General features: G+C 46.8%; 1 pseudogene; it reads right to left on the bottom strand.

The window, feature by feature from the left end:
- Window positions 1-1,032: 1,032 nt before the first annotated feature.
- LOC119284229 lies at window positions 1,033-8,944 on the bottom strand (annotated as a pseudogene).
- Window positions 8,945-11,750: the final 2,806 nt, after the last annotated feature.

The following is an 11,750-nucleotide window of genomic DNA, read 5'->3' as shown; positions in this document are numbered from 1 at the left end:
GGACTGTCAAACCTTGATTAAGGCCCTTCAAATCTGAGATTCACTCGTCTCAATTTTAAGGTTTGTTCGTTCAGTTTCGCCCCAGGGCTTGTAATAAGTTAGGGCACGCTATTGTGGCCTTTCGTGCCTCTCATCAGGCGGCCTCCTAGATGTGGCCAGAGGACCTTCCTGAAGATGTACTCGTTCGTAGGGCCTGCATCTTGGCTGAGCCAGTTTAAATATCGAATCACGGTGTTCCATTTGAAAAAAAACTTTCTGCTTGTCTGTGGTGACCATGGAAATCCTTCAAAGGATATGGAGGAGCAGGCTGAGTTCAAGAAGAGCTTTGACATTATTGAGCAATATAACCTGAAACAAGTAATTAAGTACGTCTCTTCCTCTTCGTGTCTTTCCATGTGTGCTTCAAGTCCTCAACCAAAGCCCAGATAATGTTCGTCACGGAGGAGGACCCCGAGAGGCTAGTGCCAATTGAAGCATACAAAACTATATTAATCAGATCCATTGATTCTTAGCTTAAATTCCTTCGTGGTAGGATAAATTTGATACATGTTTGCTCTAAGTAACATGCTCTCTGTTTTTTTCTCATTAATCAGTATGCATGTTCCCTTAGTTTTAGAAATGTGATAAAGTATGATATCATAAAACATAGTACAACCTTACGTTTCCGTTGAATACTGGAGTGAAGCCTTTTGACTTTTTATCCAAAGGTTAGTATTTGAATTTTATCGAATGGTTAGCAATAACACTAGTTTCTGAATTGCAGTTGGTTCAGAAAATGAAGTGTAGAAAGTGTGAAGCAGCAACATCGGGTGGCATGGTGGTGCGCTGGCTGCTGCCGCCAACATATTATCCTACAATGGAGGAATTTAAGCCTTACTAGTCGATGGAGCTAATTAAGCTAGTTCATGCTTCCATCGGCACTGGATTATCCATGTCCTCCACCCCGAGTGGCATCGTCTGGGATCTGCTACAGCCGTCCATGGAAAGAGCCCCAGCGTAGGAAGAGGAAGAGTCGTAGCAAGGAATGAATTCCTACGCTGCACTTATAGGTGATATTGTTGTTGCTGGTTGTTTGGTGTACTCTATTTTCTTCAACCTCACCACCGCATCTCTCGTCGTCATACTCTGATCAGGCGAATCGCTAGAGCAGAGCAATCCCAACTGGAATATCGGCACAAGAAATTCTTCAACAAGGTTGTAACTAGGAGAAGAGGAGCCCTGAAGCAGCTGATTGTCAACGACATTGAGAAGTTCTACAGGAAATGTAGTGGACCCACTGCCTAAGGGTTAGTTCTTGCCCGAACATAGCATCGGTGGGTCTTTTCCTGGTGAATACTTCAAGGAGCATGATCCCGAGCTGAACACGTGGGTCTTTTCCTGTTCGTGATGCCTTTCCATATGAGCCATACTGTGCACAAGAAACATGGAACAAACAAATAAAGATGAGAGCCTGTATGTTCAGTCGCAAATAGTCAATGGTATAATAGATTCTATTTAAGTACCTGATGCCATATAAGTATATAACCATCTGTTCCAGCCGTACTCGAACATATCATGGAGTTGTCATCACCTAGAAGCAACCTTGCAATCCCGAAGTCCGCCACATGAGCAATCCTGCCCACATCAAACAACATGTTGCTAGGTTGCAAATCGCAGTGCAGTATCACCTCATAGTGCTCAAAGTGCAGGTACTCCATTGCCATCGACACATCGAGCAGAATGTCGATCTTCTCAAGGAACCCCAAGGGCATTATATTGTGAGACTGGTGTAGTAGCATCTCTAAACTTCCATTTGGCATGTATTATTGAAGCACAAGTGCTCTGGTGTCTAGGTTGAAACATGTGTTGAGTATTCGTATCAGGTTGCGATGTCGCATCATGCGAAGCACATGACACTCAACATTAAAGATTCTCTAGGCTTGCTCCAGCTGCTTTTCAAGCACTTTTATGGCGACAACCAAACCACTCATTTGTCCAACATATTATCTTCACTGAAATTATTTGTGGCCCGGATGAGCTGATGGATCATCAGAAGTTTTTTCCATAAGTTTTTTCCTCACCCATATTCTTTTGATTCTTTCTGATCTATAGCCATAAGAAAATTGCAATACTGCAAGCTACCATGGGAACTGGGAGTAGAAATTTAAGCAAGTGTCTGTTACTTGAATGGGACTTCTCAAGACACGGAGAAAATCCTAGGCGTGGAGAGCCACATAGCCCAACATTCCCAACCAAAGATTGCAACAGGAGGTTTGAGAAAATACCTCCGTCTGGTATTTGCGCTTCTAGCTTATTGAATGATAGATTCAGTGTAATCAAGTCGGTAAATTTGCAAGGAACATAGGAATAGTGCCTGAGAGGTTGTTGAAGCAGAGGTCTAATGACGTTAAGCTAGTTAGCTTTTGAATTGAATTTCCTATCGGACCTCCGAAGGAGTTGTGTGATATATTTAGGTGGGTTAGCATGTTGAGTTGTCCCATTTGGTATGTTTGTTCTAGCCCAGAAACATCCTCCGGCAGTGCACCCACAAAAGAATTGTAAGAAAGATTGAGTCCAATAAGGTTGTCAAGGTGGAAGAGGCTGGTGGGTACCATCAAACTTAATTGGTTATTGGATAAAGTCAATTTCCCTAATCTACTATGATTACCGAAGCTGCTTGGTATGGAACCAAGTAATTTGTTTCTCTGGAGAAACAACCTTTCTAGACTTGCAAGCATGCCAATTTCTGCTGGAATAGTGCCTAACACAACATTCCCAGAGAGGTCAAGCCAAATGAGATTTTTCAATGTACTGATGGATTCTAGGATTGGCTGGTTGAGCATGTTATTAGAAAGATGTACAAAATCAAGGCTACTTAAGTTTGAAATTGTTGTTGGAAGTCCACCTATTAACTTGTTGTTGCCTGCAATAAAAGTGCTAAATCTTGGAGTGAGGTTTCCCAGATGGTCAGAAAGGGCACCCTCGAAACAATATACTCCGATGTTATTCCACTGGAGAATTCTGCAATTAGAAAGAGCCAACAAGAAATCCGTATTTCCCTCTAAATTGTTCTTTTGTAGTTCCAAAGTTGCGATGTTCCCAAGTGTTGGCGATACAGAGCCGGATAATTTATTTACTTCCAAAGATAGGAGAGACAACCTGGATAAATTCCCGAGGGAAGCTGGGACTGCACCAGTAAGTTGATTATCTCCATGATGTAGAAATGAGAGTTTTTGCATCAATCCAAATTCTGGTGGAATGTCTCCTTGAAGACTACAGACAGAAAGGTCTAGCGGAGTAAGGCTAGTGAGATTGCTAAGTACGGCTGGGATCGAGCCAACAACAAGGTTGTTTGCACCCAGTGAAACATTTCTGAGGTGATGCGCGCGGTTCAGCTAACCTTATTGGCACAACATCTTCCAAAGAGTTGTCCTCCAAAAACTGTACTTCCAGGTCAGGGTGGACACGGTCCAGACCGGTCCGGTCCTTGACCGAGCCGCCGTTTGGACCGGCCGCCGGTGGACCGGACCGAGCAGCGTGGCGGTCCCCTTTTCATGCACCGGACCGGCGGAGGTAAAGCTCGGGCCGGACCGAGAGGACCGCCCATGGCGCGGCGAGGTGCTGACCACTGCAGTGGCGACAGACGACTCCAGCGAGCTCCTGGACATGGTGAATACAAGTGCATGGTCGAGATCGGCGACGGTTCACACATGGCAGCGACGAGACGCGGTGGCGCCAGCCATCTGTTAGCTGCTCATGTTTGTTCCTGCAGATTTTCCGTTACATGCAAGTATTTTAGCGCGTGCATGAGCCCGCCATTTTGTTTGTGCTGGCCCTGCCGTGATTACCGGATCAATTTTGACGTGAAGATAGTCGTGGGATGACACCTTAATTGTTTCTTGCTGTTTCAGCCATCCCAGCGTTCCTTGCCCGCTGCCCTGCAACGTCGTTAGGATCGTTTTAGAGCATCTCTAGCACACCCCGTATAATGCCCCGACCAGCAAAATAACCGTCAAAATATGGGCTGCACGTAAAATGTTGCCCGACCAGATCCCGCAAGCGCGTCCGACCCATCAATTTTTTTGAGGGCGTGGTATAATCCCATCCCCATCCCGTCAAAACGCAGGTTTCCGCTTCGCCCCGACGGTGCCCCGTATCACAGGAAAGCAGTTGGTGGGAGGGACATTTCAGCCCGCGCCCTTTCCCCACCCGCTTCTGCCGCCGCCCGCCATTGGTTCCGCCCGTCCGCCACCGGGGATTCCGGCCAAATCTGCGGGCGGAATCGCGCCGCGGGGGCTCCCCTACCCTCTTCCACCGAGCCGCTTCACCGGCTCCCCAGAACCGCTGATCTAAGCCGCCCCTAGTCACCGTCGCCGCCCGGGATGCACCGCCCCGAGCCACCCCTAGTCGCCGTCGCCACCTCGGGATCCACTGCCGCAGAGCCGCCGCCCCGAGCCGCCGGTGAGTACTTGTACTTGTGCTTCTGCCGAGCAGTATGCATAGTTGGTTAACGCGGCGTGCGTATTTTGTGAATTTAGATGGAATTGAGCCCGTGCAAGAAGTTTTTGCTCAAGGATTCGTCCGACTCGGACGACTCAGATGTTGAGACGCTGCTTGTCAACTATCGGCAGTAGACGTTGGTGATCGCCCTCGCCGTGAAGGAGCACGAAGATGAGAACCCAAAGAGACGGCGAGAATTCACCGTACGCCGTTTTTGCATTCCTAGAAAGCGCCATCTCGGGAGCGAGATGTTGATGCAAGACTACTTCGCGGACAACCCAACATATCCGCCGCACCTCTTCCGGAGAAGGTATCAAATGCGCCGATCCCTTTTTGTAAAAATATTTCAGACTTGCGAGGCCAATTGTAGGAATTTTAAACAAAGAAGAAATGCCGCGGGCTTGAAGGGATTAGTGCATATCAAAAAATCTCAGCAGCTATCCGGAGCAGTAACACATTCTATTTTGCCATTCATTTTCATTTAATTAATGTGTGATTTGTATTCGGGACAAGTTTTGCATTGAATTATTTAGTTTGCTTTGGTGATTTGAGAAATTATTGTAATTTGGATGATTGTTGTATTGTAATATTGACATTTTTTTTTCTTATATTGCAAATTAATAATTCCGAATATGTGCATATGTGTCAAATTCAGATAAAACTGCAAACTGTTTTGCGGGCCGGCGCGGGCGCCGGCAGACTAGACACCGCATAGCGGAATTGTAAAACGGAATATCCATGTTCCGCTATGCGGGGTCTTCTCGGCCGGCGCCTGTGCCCGTCCGCAAAACAGTTTTTCCACGAACTGTAAATGTTTTTTGCGAGTTGACGATATACCGGCCGGGTCTGCTAGAGATGCTCTTAGTATCGTGCCATCCTTCTACCCGATGAAAGCGACGGGCTACGCTAACAAACGAAGACCAAGTCGCAACGCTTATTTCACCAAGTGAAGAAATTTCGAACTGACGAAACTGAACTTTTAACAGTACAATTACTCCTGGTGAAACTGAATGTTTCTGAAACTTCGACAGCAACTTTTAATTGACATCGTGGTCGTGCGTGCGTGTGCGCCGTCGCTCGCCGTGTGTGCGTGTGCAGCTGCCAACTACGTGCTGGGTCATCCATCCGATCACCTCGCTGCCATGGACGTGGAGCCACTCGCGGAGCGGGCTGTTCTCGGCGAACTAGAACACCATGTATGTGTAGTCGCCGTGCATGCTATGATGCAGAGATCGAATAGGCGAACGAAGCTCGACAGGTTGACGCGACCCAGGATGCTCACCTTGACGCAGCGCCCACGTCGCCGGCGGCAGTTCTCGGTCCGACCGATTGTCTCGGTTAAAATGCGGACCGGACCGAGGTGCCGACGGGCCTACTTTTACAATCCGGACCGACCAAGTTTGCTAGCGAGCCTGGACCGATCGGTCCGGTCCTGTACGGGCCACGAGCGGGCCAAAAAGCCCGCTGGCGGCGTCCACCCTGACTTCCAGGTATCGACATGATGCAAGCCCTGATGAATTTTTTGCGCTAAATGTGTTTTCAGGGAGGTCAAGTTAACATTGGGAGGCTAACACTTTCGTTGTTTGGAATCGTACCGCTAAATTTGTTTTTGGAGAGGTCAAGAATTTGCAACATGGAAAGTCTGAAACTTGGGTTGTTTGTGATCATCATAGTAAGGTTGTTGTTTGATAATAGCATTAACCGTAGCATGGACATGTTGTATATGACTTGTGGCACTTGGCTGGAGAACTGGTTGTCGTACAATTGCAAGAATTCAAGGTTGGATAGGGAGGCAATGCTGTGTGGTATGGGACCTGATAGGCTATTGCTTCCAAAGTTGATGAACGTCAAGGACGGCGTGCTATTGAACAAATACGGTGGTATATGACTGCTCAAGTAATTTGTATCCAGACCAAACAACTCTAGGTTGTGCACATGCAACAACATCTCAGAGGGAACCTGGCCTGATAAACTATTGTTCTAAAAGTAATGAACCTCAAGGAAGGGGTATTATTGAATAGATGGGGTGGTATTTGGCCAGTCAAACCATTTCTAGATAGATATATTTCTCCAAGGCTGGGCGAACGTTGTAGCATCTCGGGAGGGATCTGGCCAGAGAGCCTGTTGTCATCAAAGTAGATGTATTTCAAGGAAGGCAACTCTGTGGGAACCTTCCCCTACCGACGCGGCTAGGGTTTGTCTCCTCCTGGGCGATCGCGATCGCCTCGGAGTCTTCATCATCCTATCCGGCCGGCTAGGTTTCCAACCTCCCTGGCTGGCCTCCCTCGCCATTGACGAGAAGGTGTCCCCCTCGGATGCGCACTTGGGCACTAGCGGTGGCGGCGCGGCGGCCGCCAAACCTGATCTAGATGACATCTTCAACCAATTGGATCTCAGTGATGAGGATTTCAATGACGTGGAGATCGATGTGGAAGATCCATAGATCAACGATAGCGTCAGATGGCTTGCCCTAGCTAGGGTTCATACACACAAAACCTTCAGCAAATCTATGTTCTACAAGGACATGCGCGTGGCATGGAACCCGACGCAATCGGTACGATTCTGTCCAGTCGGTCCCAACCTGTTCGTCGCTCAAGCGTCCTGCCTGGGAGATAGGGAACGCAAGATGGATCAGGGGCCATGGTTGTTTAGGAACTGGGATGTATTGATGTCTCCCTATGACGGATTTAGTAAAACTGATGAGTACAACATAGTTCATATGCCGATATGGTTGCAGATCCACACTAGTGCAGAACCGGGCTATAGCACCGGTTCGTAAGGCCCTTTAGTGTCAGTTCTGTAACCGGCACTAAAGGGTGGGGACTAAAGGTCCCCCCTTTAGTCCCGGTCCAACACGAACTGCCAATAAAGGGCCACCACGTGGCACGAGCCCGCGCATAGGGCTTGGATACCTTTAGTACCGGTTGGGGGTTTGGGGTTTATGATTTCTTTTTCCTTTAATTTTGTTTTTTCCATTTAATTCTTTTTCATTTGCTGGTATTTTATGATACTACATATTGTACACATTATGCATATATATAAATAGAATTTCTCGTAGAACCGATCATATGTATGTTGGTATACCATAGAATATGTTGGTATAGACTGTTCTACAGACTTAATCAAGACATGTTTACCTTCGGAAGAAAGACAATTTTCCATACATCCCTGTATATGTTTCCAGATTCTATCTTTTAGATATCTGAAGCATCCTTCCTTAGATTTTCCCAACATCAGTCGGGAGGCCCAAATACTTCTCCGAAAGCGATTCATTCTGAACATTAAGAACATTATTGATCTCAGTTCTTAGTCCCTCTGCGACCTGCTTGCTAAAATATATTGATGATTTGTCTGTGTTAATTCGTTGACCAGATGCATCACAATATGTTTTCAGAATTTCCCGCACATGAACTGCATTTGCACTGTTGGCTTCAAAGAAAAGCAAACTATCATATGCAAATACAAGGTGGTTCACTGATGGTGCTGATTCAGTCACAGAAATACCCCTCACTCCACCTTGGGCCTTCAACAAACAAGATAACCCCTCTGCCGCCAAAAGGAATAAGTATGGGGAGATAGGATCTCCCTGTCTGAGCCCGCGTGACGGCCTGAATTCATCCAAGCTACCCCCATTAAAAAGTTCCGAAAAGGAAACTGAAGATACACACCTCATGACAGTTTCTGTGAAACAAGGACTGATTCCAAGCTTGAGCATGACCTCCTTCAAATACGACCATTCCAACCTGTCATATGCCTTCATCATATCTAGTTTGAGCGTGCAGAAACAATTGCCCTTCACTCTCCTTGTTTTCATATAATGCAAACACTCATAAGCTGCAATAAAATTAACTGTGATAATACGTCCTGGGACAAACGCCGACTACTCTTTGGAGATTACCTCGGGAAGGATGGCTTCTACCTGTTTGCTAAAACCTAGGATGCAATCCCTAAGAATGCGGCCCCACAGGCCCGTGCTGGTCTTCAACCTGTCTGCTCCAGGACCGTGATGAGTGGGTGTGTACCGTCAATCCCTAAGAATGCGGCCCGTAGGCCGCTGCCCTCAACCTTGAGGCAGCACCGGCACCCGTTGTCTATATAGCGCGACTGCAACCGTCTGGGGCTTATGTTGGATGTGCTACAGCCTACATGCTACTGCTCTGCACCTCTACATGCAGCAGGCTCCCTGGCTTGGTGTTCTTGTTTCCTCGATTTATCTTATGCTTTCTTTGGATGTGTTTATGCTATTGCCCTACCAGACTATTTTCTTTAGTTGCACTTGAACTCGTTGTATGGACACAGTGTTGGCTTCATTTATAAAGCGGGGCGAAAACTTATTTTTGAGAATACCAGTTTTTTGTAACGGCCAATACATTTACAAATTGCAATCGATGAAAGAAGCTTACAATAGTACCCATGGCTGCCTTTTCAAACCACTGCCAGTACAGCCCTGGAACGTGAAGTCCATTTAGATACAGGTTTCAAGTGCTCCGCTGGTTCCATATTTGCATATCAACGGACAAGTTTTACAAATGCACCTATTAGGTGTGTGTGCGTGTGTTAATTTGGTTCGGCATATTGTTTTTTCAGGTCTCACAAAATAATTCGGCGCAACTAAAAGATGAGGAAGTATGTTCTCTTAACTTTGCATAAATTAGGCACCGTATTTTCTTCATGGAAGCCTTCATGGCTGCTCCTTGGGCCATTTGAAGCTCTATATGATCTTCGGGAATGTAAACCCTAGCCTGCTAGGTTCTTGGTCATTCCTCCTCTTAAAAGAGGACATTTTCTGTATGGCAGATGAGCTCAAGGCTGCCCCTTTATCTTGGCTTGATGGCCTGGGCTAAGCCCTCCCCTATATATGTTGGGGAACGCAGTAATTTCAAAAAAATTACTACGGTCACGCAAGATCTATCTAGGTGATGCATAGCAACGAGAGGGGAGAGTGTGTCCGCGTACCCACGTAGACCGAAAGCGGAAGCGTTTCAATAGCGCGGTTGATGTAATCGAACTCCTTCGCGATCCAACCGATCAAGTACCAAACGTACGGCACCTCCGCATTCAGCACACGTTCAGCTCAATGACGTCCCTCATACTCTTGATCCAGTTAAGGCCGAGGGAGAGTTTCCTCAGTACGACGACGTGGCGACCGCGCAGGGCTTCGTCTAAGCACTACGACGATGTGACCGAGGTGTGTAACTGTGGAGGGGGGCACCACACACGGCTAAAAGATCAACTTGTGTGTTCTAGGGTGGCCCCCTCCCCACGTATATAAAGGAGGGGGAGGAGGAGGCCGGCCAAGAGGGGAGGCGCGCCAGGGGGAGGGGAGTCCTACTAGGACTCCAAACCTAGTAGGATTCGCCCCCCCCCCCTTTCCTATTCCAAGTAGGAGATGGGGGGAAGGAGAAGGAGGAGGAGAGAGCGGGGCGCCGCCCCTCCCCTTGTCCAAATCGGATTGGGGCAAGGGGGGCACACTCCACCTCCTGGCCGGCCATCTCTCTTCTCCACTAAGGCCCATGAGGCCCAATAACTTCCCGGAGGGGGTTCCGGTAACCCCCGGTACTCCGAAACTTATCCGAAACGACCCAAACAATTCCAGTGTCCGAATTTAGCCTTCCAGTATATGAATCTTTATGTCTCGACCATATCGAGACTCCTCAGCATGTTCGTGATCTCATCTGGGACTTCGAACAAACTTCGGTCATCAAAACACATAAACTCGTAATACAAATCGTCATCGAACGTTAAGCGTGCGGACCCTACGAGTTCGAGAACTATGTAGACATGACCAAGACACATATCCGGTCAATAACCAATAGCTAATCATCGGAAGCATGTTCATATTGGCTCCTACATATTCTACGAAGATCTTTATCGGTCAAACCACATAACAACATACGTTGTTCCCATTGTCATCGGTATGTTACTTGCCCGAGATTCGATTGTCGGTATCATCATACCTAGTTCAATCTCGTTACCAGCGAAGTCTCTTTACTCGTTCCGTAATACTTCATCCCGCAACTAACTCATTAGTCATAATGATGCAAGGCTTATACACCGAGAGATCCTAGCGATACCTCTCTGATAAACGGAGTGACAAATCCTAATCTCGATCTATGCCAACCCAACAAACACCTTCGAAGACACCTGTAGAGCATAAAAAAATAGCAAAAAAACTATTTTTTTCCGAGTAAAAATCATCAATGAAGCATAGGAGGAACAGAGCGAAGCCATTGGAGAGGAGGAGAGGGATCGACGTCGCGGGCCACCGCATCGCAGCCGCGGGCTCCCTCCACAAGGTCCGTGCTGCTCCCCTACACTCTAGTTTGAACCTACATTTACCCATCCATCGCTTGGTACCGGTCGCACATTTGTTCTTGTGGGTAAGAGAAGAGACTCGAATCACGTTGTCAGTGATTAGATTCTCTTTTGCTCTAGTATAAGAACCCTACAATATAGAGACAGGGCAAGTGTTGTATGCTGGTGATGAACCTGATTAGTGTGGTGCGGCCCGATGAATGGAGCCCAAAATGAAGAAGCAGGGGGAAGCAATTGGAGTTGGAGAGCGAGAGAGGGAGCGTCGATGCCGTCCACTATATCGTCTCCACTGGATCGCTCTGGAATGTACGCTTTGTTGTCCTGGGGAGAAGGTCAAGCTAATCATCGTAAGCATGCTCGATGTGGTTGCATGCTGGTAGTCTAGATCATAATTCATATGCTGAGTCGAATCAAGAAGTCTAGAATATGTAAGGAGTCAAGATTAGGGATAGCCATGGAGAGATGTTTAAATTAGAAGGAGGTCATGAGAAAATAATTCATAACTTCATAAGTCCGAGTTACACATGAGTTAACACGGCAAATTCATACTGGTTATCCATTTGAAGAGTTTTGCCCACTTTGTGTAAGTGTCCAATTTGTGTATGATGTGTAATGTTCTAGCGAGTTGTCCGAGAAGCTCAAATACATTTAAAGATTGAGAATAAGTTCAATTACTTTTCGATATGCAATGTAGTTTTTCAGGAAAAAATGTTAGTTGCATAGTAATAACGTCACGAGAGAAGGGAAATGATCAACCACGTCCTATGTGCCATATAGCCATGATAGGACTAGATAATCAATATGAGTCATAATTATTTCATCTGACCTTTGACAATCAATTGTATTTCTTTTTTCTAGATCGTTATACACACACAACCAACCAAACAGTGTTATAAAAGGTTCCTCGGCGAGGCTAGTGCAAGAGAGCGAAGAGAGACGTTTGTTACGCCATGTAT

This window comes from Triticum dicoccoides, chromosome 4A (assembly GCF_002162155.2).
Source record: "Triticum dicoccoides isolate Atlit2015 ecotype Zavitan chromosome 4A, WEW_v2.0, whole genome shotgun sequence".
Taxonomy (NCBI): Eukaryota; Viridiplantae; Streptophyta; class Magnoliopsida; order Poales; family Poaceae; genus Triticum; species Triticum dicoccoides.
The sequence above is the reverse complement of the archived record's forward strand: the minus strand, read 5'-3'. Positions and strand labels throughout refer to the sequence as shown.